Below are 27653 nucleotides of genomic sequence, written 5' to 3'. Positions count from 1 at the left end.
AGTTACAGTAGCCACAGCTTTGGATTCCATCATGAATGAGTTTGAATTCCAGTTCTGTCACTTACCATCTGTATGAGCCTGGGGAAGTATTGCCTTCTCTTACCTTCACTTTTCTCATCTACAAAACAGAGTGGAATCATACCCATCTCACAGGCTATGTCAAGGGTAAGATCACTAACATTGATTGATTCCTCAGCAAGATGAGCCGAGTGTTTAAGATCTGTTGCCTCAGCTGAGGAAGCTGAGCCACAGAGAGGTTAAGTAAGATGCTTGATATTCTCTAGTAAATTAGTAAACAGTGGAGCTGGGATTAAAAACCAGGCAGCTTGGCTTCTCAGCCAATTACCTTAACTCGTACACCTCACAGCCTCCCTGAGACCCACTAAACAAGCGCCTGGCACAGGGCCAGATACACTTGATCCTTTCAACATTAGTGCCTTCCTTCTTTGCTTGGGTGCCTGCTGAAGGAAATATGCTTTGGCTTTTCCTAGACTAGATTCTGTTTGAGACACATATTGATGGCTTTTTTTTCCATGAATGGATGGAAGTGTGAAGAGAGCAATAGGAAAAGGCAGGATTTATTCCATGTGCCTTTGCGAGAATATCAAAACCTGTACGCAAAAATGCGCAGCGCAAAGTTGGCGCTCGCTTAGCAGGAGCCCTTTATTATTTTTACGAAGCGGCCATGCTTATTGGGAGTCTCTGAATGTGTATACGTTACTCTAGTAAATGGGGACACACAAAGGGACCAGATGGGCATAGTGGCCAATTTAATAATACACAACCTGCACGTATGAATCTTCTTTTCCCATAAGAATCTATTTGGTTTTAACTGAATGAGGACGTTAAATCCATGTCCTGTTTTCTATTTTCATTGTACCTACTTGGGTTGACTATGGAGTTGGTTTTCTTTCCAGAGTAAACACCTGGTATTTAAAGATATAATCAAACACCAAGGAGGAACGGCCTTGGGAAAGCAGAACTGGTGAGGCGACTTCATTCTGCTTTTCCTCTGCCAGAGGAGAGGTGGGACGTTCCATTTCCAGCTGGAGTAAAGATAGAGAACTAAGTGTCCTAGCACACTGCACAGAACTAAAGCCTAGAACTAGTAGATTTGAATTCAGATCTAACCAGAGCCCTAGTTATTTACAACAGCTTTATGCTTTGGGCACACAGGCAATAGAAACCCATATTTAATCATTTCCAAACATAAGACATGGCAAAGACTACCACCTCCCTTCCTTTTTTCAACAGTGGATTTAAAATGCTTAGACTGGCTGTCTCAGGGACCGAACTATCCTTGTTCTTGAATCCTGGGATAGTTTTAAATACAAGTGTAGGTCTGAGAAAAGAGAATGATCAGGAATCAGCCCTGGGGATAGTTGGGTATATTAATCAATCTTAGATGGAAATGTTGAGATCCCAGAGAGTGAAGAAAGGTGCTGGGCTTTGTAGCAGACATGAAAGGGAACCTTGAAGTGTAAAGACTGGGGAGGGGGAAGGGTGAGGCTTGAGTAATCAGCTTATTAGAAGTTATTTTTTAGTGTAATAAATATGTAAAAACACTGTGTGCTAAGTTCCATTCTATGCACTTGAAAAATTTAACCCCTAGGAGGTAGGTATAATTTCATCCATTTTACAGATGAGGAAACTGAGGTACAGAGAAGTTGAGGACTTGTGCAATGTCACACAGCTGGTAGGAAGCAGTCCAGCTTAAGACTCTATATCTCTACCATTGCACTTTGCTGCTTCCCAGAGCTATCCACCCAGAACAGAGCAGAGGCTGCTCCAGGAATTCCTGTTCAGAGTCCAAGGGTCACTGTCAAGTCAGGCTGCTGGCACAGCAGGCCTTATTCCCTGGTGTTCAGGAGGAATGATTGTTTACTTGGTTGCAAAAGGAATTTAAAGTAGATTGTGCAGAAGAGAGAGTTTGGGAGTGGATGTAGAAGGATGATCAGTAGCTCCAAAGGGTGAGGCTGTAGGAGGGAGGAAAGAAAGCCAGAAAGAATGGGAAATAAGGACTTAAACTAACCTAGAAGTTTACCCGTAACCGACCAGCTCTTACTCTGGGCGTTTATCCGGGTACTCTCTCCCACCAGAACCAAATTGTTGGCGTTGTTTAGACTGGGGGATGCAGTGCCCCAGTGTGTCTGTGTGTGAGTGTGTGTTTACCTTCATGTTTCTTTTGTGTAGCAGATGGTGGCAGAAGGATATTGGGGGAGGTTAAGTGCAGAAAAGAGGCAGGGGGAGCATCATGGGTCTCATCCTGTCTTGTCACACAGGTACCTTTGACAGCCCTGGAAAATCGATCATTCCCCTGAAGAGCCAAACACATCTGTACATGTGTATCATGTTAGCTGCACCTTTCCCTGACAGGTACACCTTAGGGGCTGCAGTCACTGCCCTTCTGTGCCAAGAGCAAATTCCTTTTGCCCATGATTTCAGGTACATCGGTGATTTACCTAAACAAAAGCGGCACAGCTGAAAGCTTGATTTAAAATCAAGCAACGTTTCTTGCAATATATCTAATTACACAGTCTCCTGCTCCCTTTTCATTTGCAGGAACTGGGGGGAAGGGAAGGCCAGTACTATATATTTAAGAGGAAAAACACAGATATAGACTCCAAGTGGTTACAACAGAATTGGTTTATTTGAAAGCTCTGTCTCCACTTCCCCTGCAAAAATTCAGGGAAGGACCTGGGGATTCAAGGAGGTGGAGTTCTCTCTCCTTGCCAATCCTTCCCTTGTTGTCTGATAAAGGGTGTAGCAAGCAGGCGAGAAACAACTGCAGGGGAGCAAGGGATATAAATATTCAGTCGTGACAGTCCCCGAAGGATAAATGACAGCAGCCCGTGCAACGTGCCTTCTGCTCATTTTAAAGTGATTCTTCTCCTCCACACCCGAGGAGACATATTAGTAAATTGATTCCAGGTGATGCTGACATTTTGTAATTATCACTATCTACAATTTTCATCTTATTCCATTGAATATTTGATCGTTTAAAATAAAAGAGCATACCTAATAGTCGTCATTAGTTTGGCTCAAGGGAAAATTCATGGTTTAATAAACTCACATTAGAAATAACTAAAATTACAATTGACATGATTAGCTTCCTATTTTTTTTAATAAAAAAATAAAACAGACTAATTTTATCCAAGCTGACAGCTTTTGTCTTTCAAACTGGTTCACTGTTCTATTGTTTCCTTGGAGGAAGGAGAGACATCTATAACACAGCAGTAGTAATAAAAAACGTAATAAACCAACGCACAAAAACAAGGGTTATGTTTCATTCTACATTTGGCAGTCGCTGAATACTATATATTCTCCCATTTTCTGACTAACCATGGACTGGAGCGAGGAAAGCCGTGTGGCTCTGAAACAAGGCACGTTTGGGCGAGTGAGAATCAGAACTCTTGTCCTGCTCGTCTGAAGGGACTGCTTTGTGAGGATTGCCTGGGAAGGCAGGCGGTTCTGGGCTTGACTCCCTTTTTTCCCTCGGTGTCAGTTTTTGTTTTATGGGTATCTTCTGCAGTTTGCCTCTAGGTTCATTTTAGGTATCATTTCTGAAGGAAAAAAAGGGGCAGTTTTCATATTCAGGAAATTATTTTATAAAAGGTAATGGAACAGATTTGACTATTGCCAGGGCAATGCTGTTGGGTTGCCACAGGGAAACTTTTCACCAGTTGGCCAATAGGCGGAAATTAGAGCATTCTCCATATTCGTTCGACTCAGGGGAATACCGGCCACAAGGGGCCTGCTTATCGTTTTGCTCGCTGACAGTTTAGGGTTTGTGAGTTTACTTAAGGGATTAATGGTTGGAGATTATCTTACTGGAAGTAAGTGATGTTGTTGATTGTACATGTTGGCACCCTAATGGTTGAGGTCATTCTTCATTTATTCATGTAGCCACCCACCCACCCACTCACCCTCACTCATCAAGCATCCAGTCATCCTGTATCCATCCACCCATCCATTAATCTGTCATCCATCCGTTTATCCATCCATCCATCCACCCATTTACCCACCTATTTACCTATAAATCCATTTATCCATTCATCCTTTCATGCATCCACCACTCACCTACCCTCTCATCCATCAGTATACTCTTATCCATCCATACAACCACCCATCCTTAAAAAGTAATTTAACAAACATTTATCAAACCTTTAGGCATTGGTAGTAAAGAGACACATAAGTCACAGTTCTGTCCTTAAGGAGCTTATAATATAAGAGTCCTAAACCAAAAATTACATAGTAAAATGCTGAGTACAACTATAGAGAACTATGCCATATTGCTGTGGGAATTCTCAAGAAGGACTGGCCTACTTTGAATGATTCAAAAAAGGGTGTGCATATGTGAACTATAATGTTACACATGGTAAATATGGGAGTGACTACTGGCGTGGGGAAAATGACAACAGGGAATTGAGCAGTGGATGAATGCCCAGGCCCTAAGTTCTCTCTAAGAGTATCAGTTTGCTGTTCAGTAGAACTCTTCATATTTATGTGGGGACCCAACCAGGGAGTGGACATTATGGAGGTATTATTAAGGCACCAGGTAGGTGAAGGAAACTGAAGTAGGACCTCAGGGAGTCAATCAAAAGAACTACGATTCAGTATGGGCCTGTGGTTCTGAATGAAGGAAAGGAGAAAAGAATAAACAAATGGATGGATGAAGTGATAAACACATGAACTATAAGCGGATAAATACATCTTAGGTTACAGACAAAAATGTAAATTTATAGTCAATCAATGTAGACGCTTAACGTAACTTTGCCTGATGACATCTTTGACCAAAACCAAACCGATACAACAAAATCAGCTCCATCACAAATCACATGCCGGCAGCTGACCTTCTCTCTGCTTTGCTCCTGCTGCCGATGAGTCTGCAGGAATCCTAACAGGTACAAGCTGCCGTCAGCTCCAAATGCCTGGCACTCAGCTCTGCCAAAGGGGTCTGTGCGAGGCCTTTATGCCTTTCCCAGTAGCCTCCGGTCTCTGTTGAAACAGAGCAGCTGTTACCAGGGATAACTCCACCTCCCAAACAAAAGCATAGACTTTGTGGAGCTTTCCCAGGTGCTGCGGGCCCAGCGTTGCCAAAAATGCCCGAGATTCACACAGTCTCCTTTCCCCATGAGCTTAAACAGGCGGGAGGCAAATGCTTGTTGACAACAGGTGTGGCTCCGTGTGAGAAAATGTTCCGTTCCGTTATTGCAGGGTTGGCACCAAGGGACATTTCCTGTGGAAGAAATGGGCAGAACCAGGAGCATGGGAGATCCATACCCAGAGCCAAAAAGGGCTCCGTTCCTCCCTTTTAGCGCCAAAGGCCCCACAACTCTATGAGCAGGTGCTCCTAATACGTACAGAGGTTTCCATAGCCAAAGGAAGGCTAGGCAGGAAGGGGTGGGCTTCCTGGCGAGGAAGCTGCAGCCAGCTGACTGATGAGGCTTTTTGTGGTTAAGTGGCTGCATTGTCATAGCTCAGCTAGGTTAACGTGCTCAGCAGAGGCTTGCAAAGCTCTGTGTGAGCCTGCCCTTCTCTCATCTTGAGTCGGAGGTTGGGCTGTGAGGGCACAGAGAGGCAACCTCCAGGAGGTGGGGGCCCAGCCCTGAGATTACTAGACAGAAACCCCAAGGACAGAGAGAACTTCTTATTCGTTTGAGAAATCTCTCTAGTGATTCTTTCTGTCCCTGAACTGTCTTAGGGGCAAAGCTGAATAGAGTTGGTTGCTAGATGACGTTCTAACTTCAGTGAGAAAACTGTTTAATTTTTTACTGCTTTGGGAGATCCTCCCCGTCTAACTGTAAGGGCTCATCCATACCCAGGGCTTTAGATGGAATCACTAGGGCAACAAGTAAGGATAAGGAGAAATGTAAGAGGCAGTGGCAGCTCTCTTATACAGAAACACTAGTAATCAGACTAGTCTTAGTTATTAAAGACTGAGGCAGAGGAGGGAAAGAATTAAATGGAGATAGAAAAAAATTTTTAAATACTGATTCTTTTCATAATACTGTACTTTGTCAGAAATTCAGTTTGCTTTTTTCTTCTCCCTCCGTGGGATCCACATATATGTTTATGGAGGTGTGAGCATGTATATGTGTATGTAAGGGGGTGGTGTAACAATTTTTCACTCATTTTCAAGGCCTGAATCCTATGTATTAGTATCCTAATGTATTAATTTGGGGGCAAAGTTGCAGTATCAGATTGAGCCTGAAAGTTCAGTGCTTTAACAGCACACAGCACAGTGCTTTTCCTGCTCACACAACAGTTCTGAGCCAGCAGTTTAGGTCTGAGAGTTTCTTCCACAAAGTCATTCAGGAACCCAGGCCAGTGGGTGGCTCTGCCATTTTCAATATATCAATATCCCAGTCCACCAGAAAGTAGGACTATCACAGAGCTGCTCCCAGGGAGGTTTTTGTGGTCTGCCCTAAAAGTGGCACATATCCTCCCCACACAGTCACATGACCACCTACCTGCAAGGGAGGTTGGGAAATGTAGTCCAACTGTGAGCTCAGGAAGAAAGGGGCCCTGATTTGGCCGGGCAGCTAGTGGTCCCCCCACACACGGCTTTCATCATTGTTGCTTGATCCCCTCACCTATTGGGGGCCCGCTGTGAACACTGCATTGTGCTAGGAACTGAGGATACAGGGAAGGAGAAAAAAATTGTAAAATGGTAATGACAATTTTGACAAGGGCTACATGGGAAAACTACAGGGCAGCATGAGAGCTGGTAACTATCTCTAGGGAGAGGTGAAGGGGAAAGAGGAAGATTTCTGGGAAGAAGTGACCTTTGAGCTACAGATGGGCAGACAGAAAGACAGCCAGGCTGGGTCATGGCGGAAGGGCATTTTCAGAAGAGGGACCAGCAAGTGAAAAGTCGTGAGGCAGAAAAGAAGTTTAAACATTTTAGACCCCTCCAAAAGGGCAGTGGGGCTGATGCCCATTGAAACAGCCAGAGAGAAATTTGAAATGAAGTGGGAGAGGTGGGTGGGGGTGAGATTGAAGAGGTCTTCATGGGCTGAGTCAGAGACTAAGGGCTTCTTTCTAAGAGCAGTGGGGAGCCACTGATGGGTTTAAGAAAAAGTGTGGTATGATCAGCTACGGTTTTCAAAAATCTGTTCTGCTTAATGGAGGCAGTGTGAGGAGGCTATTGCAGTCTTTCAGGAGAGAGATGGGGTGCTTGGTTTAGGGGGCTGGCAGGTGAAATGGACAGAACTGGGATGGCTTGGAAAAGTGTGTGGGAAGTGAAGAGATGGGACTCTTATCTATACATGAGTCAGGAAGACAGCCCCGGGATCCCAGGTAGGCAGCCTCAGGTTGACCCTTGGCTCATTTAAGAGTGAGACAGCTTAGCCATAACTGGTTTATTCTTTTCCTCTGTAGTTTTATGGGCTTCTTGACTTCAGGCCTATTTAATAAAAGTCAGCTCTTTTAAATAGATGTTTGGTAGGGCTCAAATTCACCCTCAGTCTGCACTTCTGTGGACTTTGATTAGCATTCATAATAGAGTGGCACACCTGACATCCACAGCAGGCAATTCCAACACCAGTGGAGAGAGGTACAAGATAAATCACTCCAAGTAAGTGACTAATTAATCATGCTCTTGATTTTAATAACATATGCCGCCTGGCTCAAGATTCAGCTGTCTATAATCTTGCATTCTATTCTAAAATTTTGGTAATCAGTAAAAGCCACACATGGATTCCTAATTGACAATGACTTCTTTCCTTCTTCTAGAAAAGTTAGGAATCGAGCCATATTCTCATGACTGTATGAAGGGGGATGAAGGGAGGAGGTGTGTGTGTGTGTGTGTGTGTGTGTGTGTGTGTGTGTGTGTTTCATCTCAAAAACCATCCTAGATATTTCAGGATAATCTGTGGGACAAAACTGATACTCTCTCATTGAAAATGTGTAAACTCATTTCTGGAAACATCTATGCCAGAGGGCTTGCTTGCAATGTATCTGGGCTCCTTCTAATCAGAAAACTGTTATTTTCAAGGGCAGTTGGACAAGTGTTGTGAATACTTAGCAGTAAAACATGCCTCACTTGTGCATGGCCTCAAAGACTTGTAAATCCACAGCGGTAGGCACCATGTGAGGATTCATAATGTCCCGTGAGTCATAGCTCCACTTATTTGGAAGAGACAACTCCATAAAATAAAATACGATTCACTTGTAAAGAGATTCTTTATCTCAATAGACAAAACGAACCCACCGTCTTATTACTAAAGACCGTTCTCCACTGAACTGGTCTCAGGCTGGGCAAGGTAAATATCTGTAGATGGAATTCTTCTGGAAACAGAGTCTCCAAAGTTTGTAAATAATGAATCTGACTTCTTCGGCTTACTCATTTGTATAGCTGGATGTGGCCAATCTACTGGTATATACACTGTGGAAAACAAAACTAAAAAAGACAGCAGAACATATATCCTGGGGAGTAAACAGAAAATGTGTCCCATTTGCCTCATTACATTATTTGGAAGAAACTGCCATCGCAAAGGTGTGATGGGGCGGGGGTTGGTACCTGATGATGATAGAAAAATTCTAAGTATGTGCTATATGCAAAGACTTTCATCGTATAAATCTTGGGCTTTAATCATGTAGACCAACCAAAAATGGCTTAGGTGCTACTTATTGAGCAATTATTACATGTTAAACATATGCATCACCTCACTCAATCCTCAATATTAACCTAAGAAGTAGGAATTATTATCCTAAATTGATTAGAGAGATCTGTAGCCCAGAGAGGTTAAGGGAGTTTCTACAGGATCACACAGCCAGTTGGGGAGGCAGAGCCAAATCCTAAGTCAGCCTCCAGGAAGATGACTAATTAATCACGCTCTTGATTCTAAGAACATATACTCTCTGGCTTGAGATTTGTGTGTCTCCAGTGTTACATTCTATTCTAGAAAGGGGATCACTGATAAAGATTCTCAATTGATGACGATTTCTTATCTTTCTTTTAGAAAAGTTAGGAATCAAAGTCTATTCCAGTGACTGTATGGAGGGTACCAGAGGGAGGACGTGTGTGTGTGTGTGTGTGTGTGTGTGTGTGTGTGTGTGTGTGTGTGTGTTTTAATCTCAAAACTGTCTTAGATACTTGAGGATAACCTGTAAAGTTAAATCTGAAAATCCAAAGCCTGACACATAATCCCTGTGCTATAGCTAGGACACAATAAATCGGAGAATGGAGTAATCTTTTCCCCAGAAGCTTTCTATTGCTACATGCCATTCACAAGATGTAAAATTATCTCCAAGAAGTACCCTGTTTGAATAAAAGTCAGCAACCTCTGGAGACTATGACCAAATATCCTTTGGCATATAAAAATGGAAAAACGTGTGTCCAGGAAACTAGGAGAGATGCGTCTAGGAACCAAGTGTCTCTTTTAAAAGGGGAAGAGGAGTGAGGCATGTCCTTTGTACATATGTCTTCCATATTTTGTTCCCAAACCCTGCAGCCTTGGCTTGGCCTGGAACAATCCTCTACAAACAGCAGTGTAAGCTTATTACTGCCCATTACATCTGCCCACATTTCCAGCAAGTCCATGAGAGATAGCCCCGAGAGTTACGTGAACCTCTGGACGCCCACCCCAGTGTGATTCAGAGTGACCCTCATAAGGAGGCTCTGTTTCCCTCACCAGGTACCCCAGGCTTTGCACACACTTGGCCCACTTCAGCATCACCTGAAGGAGACCCTTCCTCCACAAGTTCACATTCACGCTCTTTAACTCCCAGCTTAGGGAATCACACTGAATTAGTTCTTTGTGTTATTAACCAGAGGAGCACTTACATTTTCTGACATCTCTAATCTTGGAGCTCAGCGAATAGCACAGAAAATTTGCATAAAATTATCCCTCATTATATCTATAGGCTTAGCTGCCAGCGTTTGTGAATTTGGCAGAAGCCAGCAGATCTCACAGTTAACGTCTTCCTCTCCTGCCAGGCTCTTCAGAACGGGGTGCATTAGAGTGCCGCGTGACAAAGAGCAGGACGGATCCTGGGATGTGGAGCCCAGGTGATGCTATTTGCATCCAATTAAAGAAGCAAGAATCTGTGGCATTATTTACATGCATGGTTCTTAATGCCTTTTAGCTCATTAAGCCTTTGGATCAACTTTTGTGGGAGAGTGTTCGTGAAAACGTGGGCAGGGCTGGGGCACTGGTAGAGGTGAGCTTCCAGGTCGAATCACCCTCCAGGCTGTCAATTGTGTGTTTCCTTTTGGGAATTCCCTGGGTTCCAAAGGAGGTTTCTTTTGCTGCTCTCACTATTTCTTGTAACCTCCACAGAGCTAAGGAGCTCAGGTTAGATTCCGGTTGTTAATGCTCATTGTGAGGAGCTCCACATTCAGCCTGCTCCCATCCGTCCTGGGGATTTCACTCTCCACCCCACCCGTAGGCTGTCTTGGAGGGGTTGGGAGGCAAGCATTTGTCCTTCAGTTTCTATGTTCAGTTGCTCACAGAAATTCGAGATGTCACAAAATGTAAGTGCTCCTCTGGTTTAATTACACAAAGAGCTAGTTCAATCTGATTCCTCAAGGTGGGAGTTGATGACAGCAATTGTGAGCTCATGAGGGAGGGTCTTCTTAAGGTAGTGCTGGAGAGTAGTGCTGGAGGGTAGTGCCATTGTACCCTGTGAGGAGACAGAACTCACCCTTAAGGATCACTCTGCATTATATCAAGGAGGCATCCCGAGAATGCATGGTCTAGACTTGGTGGTATGGCTTTGACAGGACACTTCACCTCCCGGGTGCTCAGTTTTTCTTCACAATTTATAATGAGGAAGCTAAGCAAGAGAAATAGTTCTGAAGGGCATTCCGGTTTGCATAAAGATGGGGGCAACTGGAAGTTCCAGTGGGCAGGACACCCCTGTTCTACCATAGCCGTCCACTCTTTGTTTTAATAAAGAGAGTGTCAAGTAATATTTTATTTGAAAAATAGAGTTTTGTTGAGCAAAGCCTACAGGTCTAAATGATTTCTTCACATTTTAAGTCTTAGGCCATCACTAGGCCAGTCTTCAGATTCTGAGAGCCACCGTATCTCAGGTCCCAATCACAGGTTCCATTTCTGACCAGTCTGCACAGAGAGTGTCTCCTCTCTGTGGACAGGCACTGGGGGCACAGTCCTGGGGAGAGTCAGGTGATGAGGCAATAAATAGGTGTTTCCCAGTCTCGGCAACCACTGTCTCAGAACAGCATCCACTTCTGCTTAAGGGGAATATTCCTTCTTTAGCTACTGCTCACTGCGACATGAAGGGTTGCTTCTTCATCGAGACATTCCTGAAGTTCTAGGTGGGTGCTGACTTACTGACCAGTGGAGTTTAAAATTATATTTCTCTCTCTCACACATACACACACACCCCTTATAAAATACATTGGGAGAATATAATATGTGTAATTATACTGAATACTTTAACATTTCTCAAACAGGGCTTCTTGGCATATCAGTAGGCTCACAAAAGGATTCTTTGGTCAAGTAAGTGAGAGCAAAGCACAGCCTGTACCTGTGGCAGACAGGGTGGTCCCCATGATTTCTGACCTTGATGTTCACACCCAGCATAGTTCCATCCTTCTGAGTGTGGGAAGGATCTGTGACTTGCTTCTAGCCAACAGAATATGGAAAGGAGATGGGATGTCACTTCTGTAATAACATTTTGTTATCTTAGACTCAGCAGACTGGGGAGACTCTCCATGCTGGCTTTAAAGAAGTAAGCTGCCATGTTGGGAGAGAGACTGTGAAGAGGGAAAGGGCCTGTGGGCAGCCTCTAGGTGTGAAGAACAGCTGTGGCCAGTGGCCAGCAGGAGCACAGAGACTTGGTTCTACCACCTGAGGAGACAAATTCTGCCCACACCCTGAGGGAGTCTGAAAGTGGATCCCTCCCTAGGTGAGCATCTGATAAGCCCACAGCCCCAGCTGACACCTGTATGGCAGCCTGGTGAGACCTGAAGCAGAGAACCCCTCTAAGCTGTGCCTGGACTCCTGAGCCGCAGAAACTACAGGATAATCAATGTGTGTGGCTTCACTTGAATTGGTGAAGACTGTAACTGGGGACAATGCGAGGACGGTTGCATGTGGGTGGCATTGCCAAGGTGCAGAGAACCCACGCAATACAGGCTGAATGTACAAGGCTGGGGGGCTGCAGAGAGGATGGTAGCGAAGGAGAAGGAGAGCAGTCAAATAGAGAGTTGAGAGCATTCTTCTCCCTCATCGGATGTCCTAATAATTCCCTATCACGGAAGTAATCATCTTCTCTAAGGGCAATGGAGAAATTTCACATGAGGAGGCTTTGATTTATACAAGGAAAGAGTCAAGTTAGTTTAATAATAGGCAGTACCTTGCAAGAGCCACATACGAGGAGTGAGAATGGAGAGGAGAAAGAGAAATGAATGTGAACAGATTTTTGGAACACTTAAGTGGCATCAAACCATGGTAGCAAGTGTACACTCTAATTGCAGCCCTGTAAGGGGATCCAGCCCATCCCTAGAATCCAATCAGAGCCCTATTCTGAGCAGTAGCTGTGTGCTTTGTGTGAGTTCTCTCATTTATCCCTCTCAATAATCCTTCGAGGAGTTAGTGCTACAGTTCCAGTTTGCAGCTGGAGAAACTAAGCAAAGAGAAGCCAACAAAAAGTAGAGGCAGGATTGGAACTTAAGGCTGATTCCAGCCCAAGCTCTTAAAATCTCCTTCAGACCCCTGCCCAAGTCTTCATCACCCACCATCCTCCTGTACTGCCCTCTTAGCTGTGTGGTTTGACCTATTGCTCTTGATCATTTATCTCTATTTCCTTCGACCACCTAGCACCTTCTCTGGCTTGAAGGACCTATGCAGCCTCTCCTTGCTTGGAGGTCTTATTGTGACCTTCTTCTCAGTTTTAATTTTCTTTATACAAAAAGCCATTCAACTCTGAATGTGCCTCAATGCCTTGACTTCTTATACTCACACCCTTAGATAAGAGATGATTCCACCACCTCTCTGTCCTGCAACCACAGGACCGTTGACAGCCAGGCCGGCCCATGTGCCCTGTCCAACGTGGAAATCATTGCTTACTAATTCAACCACCATTCATTTATTCAACACCCATTCTCACATGCTTGCGGAATACAAAGCAAAAAGATACTAGGTCAGTAGATGGTAGTTTTAGAATCTGATAAAATCATGGATCTATTACCCAGAAAAGTGTGCATATGTGTGCATATGCTTATTTGTACCGATTCTGTTTATAAACAATTCTAGACGTTTCTGCCCTCCCTGAGGACCATTATAAGGTCTCTCAAGTTCCTGATTCCAAGGTTAAGATCCTTGCTCCCTCCAGTAGTCTATAATACCATTGAGACCAACACTGTCCTTATATGCCACTGTACCAAGCACCAGGCGCCAAGCATCAAGGCTGTTATCTGCAGACCTTCAATCAGGGTGAGTTGAATTGAATTGGCTGCGTGGCCCCATTCTAAGGAGCCTTTTATTCATTTCTTGTATTCCTCCTATCTTCTCACACTCCAGGAAAGAAGTGTATACCTCTACTAGTCCAATAACCATTAATTTTGAAATCATCACCCAATACCTGACTACACACAGGCCGTGTGACATCATTCCAGACTATAAAGTGCCGAGTGTTAATTGATTTGTAAGAAAGTCCACATTTAATGCATGGCACACTCCCAAGGGCTCCCAAGCGCTCCTAAGGGAGGGACGACAGCATTGGACTCCTGTGTCAGGAAATCACTCTTGCTCCCCTGTGTGGGACAGGATGACATTCTGGCCAGGAAGGTGTCTTGACTTTGGATCTGAATCTGCCCCTGATGGAGTTATTCACGGATGGCTAAGTTAAATGCAGCCTTCATAGCACTAAGGCATTTCAGCAGCAGCTAAGCAAGTGGCCCATGAAATGGAGGCACCAGAAGCCTCTGGAAGCCTCACCAGTGCATCACCCAGTGAAGCCATTGTATCTCTCCTTGGTAATGACCATTTCCAAGGGCAACGTGGGGGATTTCCATCAACCTGTGAGAAAGCAGGGTGTGTGGGCATTGTGGCTCGCGATGGGGAGTAAATACAGGCAATAAAAAGCAGGGGGGAAAAATGGGGCCAGAAGCCAAGAAGACACACTCTGTGGAAAAGAGAGGGGAAAAAAATAGCCCCACCCCTCCTGTCCAAATGAAAAAGCATTTAATTGAATATTCTTTATAGAGGTGAAAAAGTACCCTGTGGAGTTCCCAGTGTTTCATTATCCAATTGAATTTGGTACCTCAAGTTTCAAAGACCATTCTCCTGAATGATTATTCTTACTTCTGTGTCACTCTGCCCTGTGCTCAGTGAACCCCTACTGGGCCACATCATTTAAAAATCAAAACCCTGAAAGTATTTTTATGCCCATTGTAGTAGCAGAGCAAACTCTGGTATCGCTCATTTCCTTCTCCACAGCCTCCTTCCTCTTGTCTGTTATGTAGATTTCTGTGCTGCTGAGGATGCTTGGAATCAACAGGGCTGCTCCCCAAACCTTTTCTTAGTTCTGTGAACGGCCTCAGAGGGAAAGAGATTAGAAGGCTTAGAGATGGCAGCATTACAGGGCAATTGTTTAAGCAGAAGATGGGCCTCTCAGAGTGGTTCCTCATGACGTTAAAGAAAATAAGGGACAGCCTGGGGCAGTGGTGAGTGGCTCTAAGTTAGTCGGTCTATCAGGAGACATCAGGCCTTCACTGGTTGAAATATTCCAGATAAAATTGTCTGCAAAACTCCTTTAGTGGGGGCTGCCTATAACTGGGAGAATCTGGGAAGGGAACTCTAGGGTATAGACCCTCCAAGCAACTCAGCAGTTCATAATCCTCTTCGTTGTTCTTGAGAACACTGTTGATCAGCTTCAAATCACTTAAACATCAAAGAGGTTATTTTTTTTCTCCCTTGAGATGGAAATCTAGGAGTGGGGTGGAGAATCATTTCAAATATTTCCCTTCAGTGACAAGCTGCTAGTGTTGACGGATACACAACATAAAATAATTGTTTGACAGTTTCACATCTGACCCGTGTAGCACCCAGCACATTTTCTTAATTTAGAAAATATTTGACGATACTGAATCCAAACCCATTTTCTCAAATGCAAGCTTAATTTCTCTTTGACTGAAATGAATAGTTGTGTTGTCATACCTTACCTGTAAATATAATACCCCTTCAGCTTTAATATTTCAAAAACTACAGCTGTTATGATATTTTATCTCTGAAGTTGTGGAATAACTTAAACCAATTTTTCTTACTTCAGTTCCTTCGAGGTTGATTCTTCTGCCTTAATTCCTCCCTCACAGAACATGTAAACTCCCTCTTACCTCCTGTGCTGGCAGAAAAGCAATTTGTTTCCAAGATTCAGGACTAAAACATGGCTGTGGGATAGTCTGGAAAAACTGTTACGCTGACCCCTCCCGGTGCTCAGTGTTCTCTGCTCCATTCTAAAGGTAAACCAGCACTGGTCTCAGATCTGAAGGAATAACGCCCCCTCTGCATTTCCTTAGCAGCCTCTCCTGGTATTTGGTTTGCAAACTCATCTCCAACGGGCCTGTGCCAATCCTTTTGCCAATATGGCACACCCAGCTGCATGGGGAGGAGGCCTCTTGTCTACAGTTAGCTAACCCTGGGCTCTGCTTGACAGTGTTAGCTTCTGATCTGACTGCCCTAGTTCATGGCCAGCTGTCCCAGTGGACTGGACATCAAGGGTCCATGCCAACTTCAGCCTCGGTGGGCTGAAATGGGATGCCTCAGTGGCATCCCTACCTAATAACAACCATTTCCATTTTTTGAGGCCCATTACCATGAACTAGCTACTTGCCCCACATTGTTTTGCCAATGTTTGAACCAACCCTATAGTACATGAATCCTCCCCATTTACAGATGAGGAGGTTTAGGCAGCTTGACCACCTCACCCAACATCATACAATGGATAAATAATGGAATAGAGAGCCCTCACCCAAGCAGGGTATCTGTAAACCCTTTACACTTAACCACCACACTACTGACCCATTCCTCACCAAGGTCTACCTCTGGGCTGCTGATTCCCACTTCAGCTGCCCACCAGGAGGAAAACAACAGCTGTGGTCATGAATTGACCCCTCTTTGCCAGGTTCCATCTTGGATCCTAGTCTCTATCTCTTATAGACTTTGAGGGCATCCAAACAGATTGTGTTCCTATTCACTTAACACAATGAAGAAAATTTGTCACCATTCATTTATATGGGTTGTTTTTTCATTGAACAAACATTTATTGTGTCTGTTTTTCAAGAATGCTTCTGGGCCCTGAGATGCAACTCAGTGAACCACATAGACAAACCTATTGCCCTCTTGGAGCTTACAGCCTTGTGACTGCTTCCTCTGTGTCAGGTTCCTTACATACATTGATTACATCTAATAGAGATTATTACTTAATCCCTGAGAGGCATTTTACAAACAGAAAACAAAAGTTCTGTAAGGTGGAATGACTGGCCCAAGGTAACAGAGCTCATAAGTAGCAAAGGCAGGTGAGCTCAGTTCTCTTACTCGCTAAAACCCTAGACTGTGCCCTATGGATGTGTAGAGGGAGTGCATGGGTACCTGGAGGTACCAAGTCTTAACCTAGAATCCTCTCTCCAATTCCTGTTCATCTCTTCATTGTAGAAGCCCCTTCAACACCTCCCCAGGGCACAATCCCTAAATAACCCAATGTCATTCATTATTTCACTGAACAACCAGATACTGAGTCCCTACTTTGGGCCAAGCAGCCCTCTAGGAGCTATGATTTAAGAGGGGAGGACAGACATGGTCCCCAGTCTCATGGAATTTACATACTTACATTCTAAAAGTGCATTTTTCCATGTGTATTCTTCTCAGGAATTATCATTTCAGTTCATGCTTTTGACTGTTAATATAAATTTGTGATATTTTGGCTTACAGGCATTCCACACTTGAGCCCAAGTGTGATATTCAAATACTTACCTGGTTCAATCAGAATGGACAGTGACCCTAGTGACCACAGAGGGTTCCTGGAGCATCCCTGCTGTGACAAGCATTAAGCCTTTAATTGCTGAATTATAAGGAGGTCCTGGGGATTCCCAAAGGAAGGCTGGTGCATTAGGGCAGGGGAACTCAGGGGTCTCAGAGCAGCAGCTTTTCCCGAGGGGCACAGAAGTATTGCAGTGTTTCTACAATGGCTGTGTCTGTGCATATTGGCTGAATGTCAGCCCTGCTCACATCACCTATGGGAGTTTGCCATTTCCAGCTGGACCAAATGCCCATTGAGAGCAGGGATCCTGTCATCTTTTTCTTCCTCCAAATGAGCCTGGCACAGTGAACATTGATCTGATTCATCCTTGACTATGTGCTTGGCAGGAGCAACTTCTCATTGTTTCACATTTTGACCTCAAAATTGAGCTGTCCAGATGAGATAAGGCTCCAGTTTTTATATTGTGATGTTTCTTAATAGCTATTCCTATAAATTTCTCTTTCACTGTGGGAAAGAATGATGACTTTTCAGTTGCCGTTACATCGGGTTTGCCATTGACGGTGTGTTACAAGCATGATTTGGTAGAACCCAGCTTTTGGGGCCTCGTATGATCCACAACTCAACTGTGCTCATTTGTGAGCCCAAGAGGCAGTTCAAGAATAAGTTTAGAGCCAGGGCGGCAGTAGCCACAGAAAGGACATTACCATAATATGTTGCCTGCCCAGAGCCCTGGATCAAAGCTAGCAAATAGGTGACACTCGTGCTAACGTCAGTCCCTTACACATTTCAAGAGCAGACATTAGTAATCCATGACTGCACTCCTCAAGACCTCAGAAGACTTATCACATCACTTCAGTGGATCTGAATTAGCTCAAGACATAAAACCTATCACCATCCCATATACAGGCTGACTTTTTACTAGAAAACAAAGAGACCTCCTCTACCCCACCCAAAGAGATGCTGTTAATTATTTATCTTTTTAGGAAAAACAATATTATTGAGATTGAAGTTCATATTGTAATTTAATTTACAAAGTATATCTGTCGTTTGGGTGAGAATCCAGTGAATAATGATAAGTTTTCAAGAGCCCCTGTAGGGCTGTGTGTGTGTGCGTGTACGTGTGTGTGTGTGTGTGTGTGTGTGTGTGTGTGTGTGTGTGTGTGTTTTACTCTGTGGTAGGATTTCTTTAGATCTGATGTTTAACAAAACAGAGAGAGACTATAGCCTTCTGAGAAGGGTGTTCTTATGGCTGGTTTGTGCTTGCTTTATCGAGAGCAAAGCTCATGTGCATACAGTGCTCATCATCATAGGTCCAGATTTAAGATATCAGTGAGCCTCGGTGAAGTAATCAGACACTTTCTCCCTCAGGTAGCTCTGAGTTGAGAAAACTTTCTCTGATGACTAAAGTAGGAGTAAAATCAAATGCAGACTCAACGTCTTGATCTGGAACCATGAAGGAGAAGAGGCTGGCATTCATTGACTGTCCACTGGATACCAGGTTATTCTTGTAATACCATTTCATTTAATGTGAATGTTATCGTCGCCATGTTACAAATCTGGAAAACACAAGAACATCAAAGCGATTAAGCATTTGAGTAGGGGTCGCACAACCAGTAAGCTAATATTAGAACTCAGGTCTGTCTGATTTCAAAGCTCTTTCCACAGTACCTAAAATATTCATGCACCAGATGAAAGCTTTTCTTTTTTCCCCTGGACTGTTTCTTAAATTTGTAGCTCTGTATTCAATGCAGGGTGTCTTGAAATGTGATGATGTGATTATATTTCTAGTTATTACTCTCCAACCATCATTTCAAATGGAATTGACGTGTGAGGCTGAAGGGATAATAGTGGGGTGAGCTATAAATGCAGGTCAGCTTTTCTAATGTGGGCTGGATAATGTCTGAATTACTCAGCACTGCTTTTAGAAGTCAGTTCCCCACTCCAGGACAGGGGTTACAAGCACAAGTGTCCACAGATTCCAGGTAGTTACTGTACATAAGTGCCGCAGACTGGCCTATGGCAGAAGGTCAGTGGTTGGTTTGGGAGTTGCGCCGTACTGGAATACGCATACCCCAGCTAGAGTGGAGGTCTTTGCCCCATTAGGATGATTGCCAGGTCCTGGCAGGGAGACCATGGTCAGCTCCAACTGGGCCATTGGAAGAAAGCTTAATGAAAGGGCTATTTATGAAAGTGTGGGCAGAGAAATACATCCCCCAAAGTCACTCTTCCTCCCTCTCATCCCCTACTGGTGCTCCCCATTTGAGATTTGGAGGAATAGCAGAAGATGTCGCCTGGGAGTCAGAAAAAGTTCCAAGATCAGCCAGAGTCTCAGAGCTGCATATATAGTAGCTTACACATTGTATTTCAGTGTTTGCAGATGTGCTGTTTTTTGGGTTTTTTTCTTTTCAATCTTAACTGTGGTCTACTGTTGGAGGAGAAAAGTTGGCCATTAGGCAAGGAAACAGCCTGACTGAACCTCTTTTCTTTTGGGTAACTGGTTTAAATCTGATGTTTGTAAAGAAGATATAAACAAATGAACGAGGACACTGGTTGACTGAGCGCTTAAAATGGCTTTATTTACTCTGGTCACTTGTAAAGACCAGAGTCTTTCGTTGCTGTATGTCTGAGGGTTGTGGCTTCACTCTCAACGTCTTGCAGCTCCCACGTGTTGTGTTGCTGTAGTTTAGACTACAGGAAGGGTGTGCATATCATTCAGTAGTTTTTGCTAGTGTCTATTTTTTTTGTCGCATTCTTTAAATCTGCATATTTGAGTGCATTAGGTACAGTTTCCAGCAGAGACATGCTCAGGAAATATCATTTTTCCCCTTCTTCTTTTTTTTTTTTTTTTTTTTTTTTCGGTACACGGGCCTCTCACTGCTGCGGCCTCTCCTGTTGCGGAGCACAGGCTCCGGACGCGCAGGCTCAGCGGCCATGGCTCACGGGCCCAGCCGCTCTGCGGCATGTGGGATCTTCCCGGACCGGGGCACGAACCTGTGTCCCCTGCATCGGCAGGCTGACTCTCAACCACTGCGCCACCAGGGAAGCCCTTCCCCTTCTTATTTATCCTTTTCTCCCTCTGTATCCTTCTGGTCCTCTTCATAATTCAAAGCAGCAGCAGCAGCAGCAGCAGCATAGCTAACACTTACTGGGGAACCATGTGCTGGGAACTGTGCTAAGTACTTAAATGGATCTTCCTATTTAATATTGAGGTGAGCACAGTTTTGAGTCTCATTTTGCAGATGAAGAAACTGAGGCCCAGAGAGGTGAAATAATTTGCCCAAGGAAGCTGAGTTATTTAGAACTTGGCAGAGGTGGGATTCCAACCCAGGCAGTCTGCCACCAGAGTCCCCCCCTTAACCACTCACTTTCACACCTCTTAGAATTGTTCAAACCCAGCAATTCCACTCAGAGAACAGTAGATAAACATGGAGATAAAAGAGAAGTCAATAATTCCCTCCTCCCCCGCATCCCAGTTCTTTTCAGTATCTTGAAAAGCACTAGGTGAATAAAGCTAGATGGTGATCAAAGAAAAGTCTAATACATGTTTTTTTGTTTGTATGATTCAGTTGCTTACACATAATTCATTTGTAAATTGATACTAAATGAAAGTTGGTCTTGAAATATTGTATACAGCCCAAACTAGGAGCTTGGCACCAAATCCCCACTTGGACCACAAATCATTTACTCTTGCCAGATTAGAGTCTAGAGTAATTTACCATAAGATGGGCTTTTAACCCTACTATCTAGACGTACCCAGCTGTTTGCTATGAAAGCTCATTAGCTTCTAGAAGCAGCTCTCATTAAGGGAATGCTATCAGGGTAAACACATCACTTTAGCCTTTTTTTCCAAAATTGCTAATCCCACCTTGTAATAAAGGAAAAATAAATGGATAACTCTTGTTTAGTATTAATTCATTTGGACCCATTTATTTCCATCAGTCCTTCCGAGGAAAAGTCAGTTCAGTTCATTTTCCCACATTCAGTCTCTGATGCAGTGTGGGATTTTATGTTTCCATAATTAATAGAGACATTTTTCAAATAGAAAAAGATTGTTTTTGTGCTTTTTGGGGAAAAAAATGCGTGGTGGCTGCTGAATATGATTTTCCAAATGGAATGTGGATTTTTCATTCCCATTATATGTCTCTATTTCTTCATGCTATGGATTTTGGCTTTATGGCGACTCACTACCAGGCGTGTAGCTGTCAGAATTGGACTCCCCCCCCCTCAATATCTATTTATTTATTTTGGCTGCGCCGGGTCTTAGTTGTGGCACACGGGATCTTCGCTGCAGCATGCAGGATCATTTTGGTTGTGGCATGCAGACTTCTGAGTTGTGACATGCATGCAGGATCTAGTTCCCCGACCAGGGATCGAACCCAGGCCCCCTGTATTGGGGAGCGCTGAGTCTTACCCACTGGCCCACCAGGGAAGTCCCAGAATTGGACTATTTATTGGCTCCTAAATAGGAACAGTGAAACTGCTGCATTATCATGACGTGCTGTTGCAGGCAAAGAGCATCTCGTTTCTAAGCAGATGTTTACTGAGGACCTGCCTGCTGCACACAAATGAAATTGCCCTTTGTTTTAGTGGATATGATTGGTGCCATTGTGATAAAAAGATGGGCAGACTGCTTGGTTGATCATTAACTATTACATATTTGTCTGTCTGTCTTGTCAATAAGATAAAGTTTGCTTGTCTAAATCTCGCATTTCATTTATTTATTTTGGGTTAATTAAATTTGAGCTTATACCAAAAGCCCTTCACTATTTTTTAATGAATATCTTAGATAACTTTACTGAAAGCCCTTCACTACTGAATGAATAAGTTGGGTCTCATTCAGTGGGCTCAGGCTCCTTAAAAACTATGATTCTCTTGTATCAGGACCTAGTTAAATGGGTTTCTCAGCCAACTTGAGACAAAATGGTGGCTCTTCACTTCTAAAACTCTTCCCTTCAGTGAAGAGATCCCCAAATGATCCTCAAAACATAAATCAGAGTTCTTAACTTGAGATCCACAGAACAGATACTAAGGGATGGACTTCAGGAGGCCCATCAATGTTCAAGTGTGTGCAAAGTGCTGCACGTGTGTACATGTTTCAAAAGATATCATCACACTAACAAGAGGCCTCATGACCCAGAAAGGTTAAGAACCACTGATTTCAGACAATTATCCTAAATAATGGGGTCTGGCTAGAGATACATGATTTGGGCCATATTTGCCATGTATCTGCTTACTGCTTGTGCTTGGCCATGCCACTCAGCAGCTGCACACCTCATTATATACAAGAAAAAGAATAGGATTCACCTAAAGCTCAAAGGAATCCTGATCCTGTACTTATTAAAATTTGTTCTGGGATTTCAGAGTCATGTTAAGTTTGGTTATTTTACTCATTTGTAGTCAGTATTCAATTATTTGGGCATGTGGATTTTCAAGTATCTTATTCTCTTTTTCTTCCTTTTAACTCCAGTTTGGTACATTTTGCACCACTAAACAGGGGTAAAAAATGGAATAGGAAGTCTTGAAACTCAAAAGCAGCATAAAGTTACATGTTTGTGACCCTTATGGAGTAGATTAAGATCAGTGGTTAAAATTTTTACATTTGCTTTCTTAGGAGTTCTTGTTTCTAGTTCTTGAGAAACTAGAGTATGTTGGGTCTTTTGTAAGAAACAGAAAGTGTCCAATAATGCTTGGCTTCCTAAACTCTCAGACTCCCTGTCTGCCCTACAGTGACTTAAAATGAGTTACACCCAAGAGTTACACACAGGTTTCCTCCTGAATCTTTTAACCCATCCCATCTCCCAACATACTTTTAGCCTATTTCCAATTAACCTGGCTACTGTGTTCATGAATGATTGTCCCTTTTGTGGGCTCATCTAACCTGGCTTGATGCTCCTCAAGAGATCTCTAGCTCTTATAGATTCAGATGCTTTGGGGAAAAACCCTGTATAATCCACCCTATCTCCAGGAACTTCTAGCCTGGTGCAAAAACTCAGGAACCTCTCTGCCCCCTGAATTCCTATGAAGCCAGAAAATAGCAGATTCAAGCCCTTGACTGCAGACGTGAAGTCTTGATGGTCAGTCAGTGTTGAGAACGACGAGGTTACTACTTTTGATTCTTGAGTCAACAATACTTGACTGTTGAGTCCAGGGTGTTGATTCAAGGCAAAAAGAGGAGATAGCATGATGTTCTGAGATCAGTAATCAAGGAAAGTGTTTAACCCATACACAAAATATACAATGATTTCTAGTAATTTTATTATTTTTTTAACCCATAATTGTTTAACAGTTCTTGAAATGTTGACTCTATAGAAGTGTAGATGGGGGCAAGGGAGAGGGCAGTTTTAAATTTTGTTATCTACATTCATATCAACCCCCTGCATCTTAGGTTCTGTTCCCCAAAGCAGATCCTGACAAAAGGATTCAGTGCAAATAATTTATTTGTGAAGTTACAAGAAACTCCACTAAGGGAGCAGGGAGAGGTACAGAGAATAAAAGGAAGGCAATAAGTTGTGTGCAGATGGTCATGTAAGCATCATGGGTGGGTAGGGCTCAGTCCTATTGAAGACCTCTGGGAGTCTGTGTAGAGACACCCTAGAACTGTACCACCCACAGAGCAAGGAAGCTGGGGAATCTATCTACCCACTTCCTCTTGTTGGTTGAGAGCTGCTTCCAGGGGCATTACCTCCTGGTGCACCAGAGTATTATAGGTGTGGCGATACACCCAGCATTGCAGGTAACTAGGAGTTGACCCTGATGAAGCTGGTGGCTTCCACAGCTTTTCTGAGTGCTCTTTTCTACTCCTAGTGGCAGAGGCAAAACTGGGGGAGGATATCCATCCCAAAATTTGCTAAGAAAAGGGGCACAGGGATCTGTTGAGAGATTCAGTGGCTCTTTTATTTTCATGGTACTCTCAGGGATTGATAGGTCCTTAGGTGTAGTACAATAATGGAAACAAGGATTTTCACTCTGTGGCTTCATCTCCCTTTTCCCATCCTCTCTCTCTGGCTGCACCTTTCTTCTCCCTGTCACATACCTTGGAGACAAGAAATGAACATTAGGCAAGTGCACACTGAGGACAGAGGATCTGTTGATGGATGAATGGATTAAGAAAATATGTATACACACACACGAACGGAATATTATTCAGCTATAAAAAATAAGGAAATCCTTCCACTTGTGACCACATGGATGAAGATGGAGGACGTTATGCTAAAGTGAAATAATCCAGTCACAGAAAGACAAATCCTGCATGATTCCATTTTTTTAATGGAATCTAAAAAGGTTGAACTCATAGAAACAGAGAATAGAGGGGTGGTTTCCAGGGAATAGGGATGGAGGAAATGGGGAGATGTTGGTCAAAGAGTACAAAGTCTTAGTTTTAAGATGAGTAATTTCTGGGGAATCTATTCTACAGCACAATGACTATAGTTAACAATATTAGACTGTACATTTTAAGGTGGCTAGAGAATCGATATTCAGTGTTTTTACCTCACATGTGGGGTAATGGGTGTATTAACTTGATTTTGGTAATCATTTTACAATGTATACATATATTAAACCATCATATTATTCATCCTAAATATGTACGATTTTTATTTATCAATTATACCTCAATAAAGCTGGGGAGAAAAGTAAAAAAAAAAGAGTGCATGAGGACAGAGGTACTATGACTAGGTGGATACAGATTTAACTTTGAGTGACCTGGGAGAAGTGCACAGCCACCCATGCCTAGCCCCCTCTTTTGCCTGTCTGAGAAGTGTTCTGGAAGCTGCCAGAGAACAGAGTTCCGTGTGTTTCCCAGCAAGCACAGAAGACTCTGCCCCCATCTTTCTTAGATGTGCACTTACCCTTTGCCATCCTCCTCACTTTGAAAAACCCCATTGAAGACCCTGTGCAGTTTCAGAGACTCCACAACATCCATTTGGATCCCGAGGATGGAGTCACTGATCCCTGGGTTTTTTGGTTTTGTTTTTTCCCTCCAGTGCGCTGTTCTAAGGCAGAAACACTGCCGGCTGTGAGGTTCAGACAGCACAAGCACTCCCAGCTTTATCAAAAGGCAGAGATTGTACTGAAGTGTTTGCTTTTCTGCTTGTGGGCCAGTTCCTCTCAATGATCTTGGGTAGGTCTAGATCACTCTCAGCTCAGCTACCCTCTTCTTGTCAGAGATGTGGTCCCTGGTCTGGGATAGCACCACGGAGACTTAGAGTTCAAAGATTTAAGTTGACCTCAGTTTTGAATAATTCTCCTTTATCCTTGAAGGTCAACTATTATTTGTTTTCTGAAAAATGTATACCCATTCATCCTTGTTCGTCGGACCTCCTCTGAATCTTAAAATTCAGGAAGAGGCAGGGTCCTCTCTTCCCCAGTTACTGAATATGAAGCACCCAGGACTCAAACCGCAATGTTTATTTGGGATCTCTGAGCATCTCAGACTCAAAAAAGTTTTTTCATGCCAACATATAGAGAGAATGTGAATTTCTCATCATTTCTCAACATGGAAATTAAGAAAACAAGTCATATGCTCCTGCAATCAATTTAGGCCTTTTAGGTGTGGTATAGGATAAAAAGGAGAGAAAAAAAAAAAAACACTTGGGATTCATATTGGGTACGGTTTGTACTATATACACCTCTTTCTCAGTTTCCCCACAGGAAAAATGGTGGATTTAATATATGCCATATAGAGTCACCATGTGGATTGGGGACAGGATATATATGAAACACCCAGCCCAGGACATAGCTCATGGTAGATACTCAATATTTGGTTGGATCCTCCCTACTCCTGCTCTCCAGGGTACATTATAAGTGCTAAAGCTATATAACTAAACGCTGTTCCCCAGATTAGGTACCCAATGGAGAGGAAAAAGCTACGAATTGATGACCCGTCAGCACAGTTTAGGGTTAAAAAGCTGTATCTAAATTGGAAGATATATTAAGACATTCAGGGAAAGAAAACAGTCTAAGGTTGTCAAAGAATGTGCACCAGTTCCTCAAATTTGATTTTTTCCCCACCTTACCTAAATCCATATTTTCACTTCTATTTTAAGCAGAATTACTCATGGTTGTTTACTTAGAATATGTCTAAGGTTGGTACTCTCACCCTATCCATCTTTCCTTATCCAGAGGCTTAAAGGAAAACCACCAACATAAAGCATGGAGCATCATTAAGATTCCCAAGAGTTTGTTATCACAGAAGAGAGTGTGGACTTGTTTTCCACTTTCACTGTGTCTGTCGTTTTGGGGAACCTCTATATTCACTCAGCCACCACTTCCATGGATTCTTCCCTCTATTAGGACCAAGATATGATAGCCCTTGATCAGGAGATTGGTCGTGCAACCCAAGAAGGGCCATGCAAAGAAGAGAGAGGCGATTAGATTATAAAGTTGATTGTTGACCCTCAAGACCAAAGTAACTGGAAATTTGTGTGTTTTCTGGCCTTTCTGCTCATTTGATGATTAAATACTCTAGCTGTCCAAATCCAATCCTTGGCTTATCTCAGCTATGCAGAGTGGCATGGCTGGTTCAAGCTGTCTGTAGAGAAACCGATGTATGAGGCTAAAATCTAGCAAAATGCCAGAAGAGTATGTTTGGGCAGGATAACAAAGTGTAGTTTAGGAGGCCTGCATGAGCTGGAACCAGAGCCGGTGGCATATAGTTGGAGACTGCAATGAGAGATGCCCAAATATGAGTATGACAAGTGGAATATCATTCTGTGAACTAGAGTCAAAGTCAAAAATGATTTCATAAAAACATGATTTGAGGACTGAGTGAGAGTCTGATTTGGAACTTTTCAAATAGGCTGTTTTCTAATGGTGCTTTTGTTGGCGGAGGTCCTGGGAGTGTCTAAGTTCTGTCTTAAAGGCAAGGCTTTTCAGTGTGATGTGGAGGTGCTTTACTGTACCAGACAGACATGAGGGTGTGTCGAGAAGGTACTGATCTCCTGTCTACAAACCCTGGGGTGCAAATAAACAGCTGTCTTTGTCTTCTAAAACTTTACATACACTTCTAGCTTGATCACCCTTTCTACCAGTTGGTAGAAACCTAAGCGAAGTCCATTCATCATCTCCGTAAATCCCCAGGTTTCTGTCTGATTTCTATTGAGCTTATATGCTGCCACAGTGCCTGATGGGTGGAGGCACCCTGGCATCCACTGAGATGTTGGTACACCTGTCTGGTCTTCGGTCTTCTCCTTCCAAGCTTAAGGGTGATGTAAATCTTCTAGCTCTCTCTTCGCTCTTTCAGTCCCTTCCCAAAGCATGTGGGGACCATTCTGTTGCTCCCTTCCTGACCTGGGCTTGGAAACGCAGCTCAGAGAGAAGACATGCCGTCGTCCCTTCTACCATATCTATATTTCTCCTTCTCCTTCCAACCCGGGGGATTTTTATCTGGACAGTAGGTGGGTGTACCCTGGATCATAAGCCTTTCTTCCACATCTATTGAAGTCAAAATATATACCCAGATTCCTTTTAGATTTAGGATTTGAAATATAAAAACTTAAGCTCTTACAAAAACAACTTAGATGTTTAAAACTTTAAACTCGTTTATTCTTGATCTCTCTCTGCTTTTTAGCAACAATATCCCTTTCCTCAGGGAATTAATGATGGGAAGTGAGGTAATGAGCAGAGAAAATCTGGGGGAAGATCTCATTTAATTCCTGCCCAACTTTCAGCCTGCTTGATTGGAATGTTGGGTTTTGTTTGTT

At 43.3% G+C, this 27653-nt stretch overlaps 1 protein-coding gene and 1 long non-coding RNA gene across 2 annotated transcripts in view; one reads left to right on the top strand and one right to left on the bottom strand.

Moving 5' to 3' along the window:
• The window catches only part of CDH13 (cadherin 13), a 1012702-nt gene that overhangs the window by 135801 nt on the left and 849248 nt on the right, over nucleotides 1–27653 (top strand). The gene's annotated exons all lie outside the window — the stretch shown is intronic.
• Nucleotides 2629–5189, bottom strand: LOC141277120 (uncharacterized). The gene is made up of 3 exons (XR_012327881.1): nucleotides 4854–5189; nucleotides 3343–3563; nucleotides 2629–2785 (listed from the first exon to the last, which is right to left on the bottom strand). It is a non-coding gene; the product is annotated as an uncharacterized lncRNA (long non-coding RNA).

This window comes from Tursiops truncatus, chromosome 19, assembly GCF_011762595.2.
Source record: "Tursiops truncatus isolate mTurTru1 chromosome 19, mTurTru1.mat.Y, whole genome shotgun sequence".
Lineage (NCBI taxonomy): Eukaryota > Metazoa > Chordata > Mammalia > Artiodactyla > Delphinidae > Tursiops > Tursiops truncatus.
The sequence above is the reverse complement of the archived record's forward strand: the minus strand, read 5'-3'. Positions and strand labels throughout refer to the sequence as shown.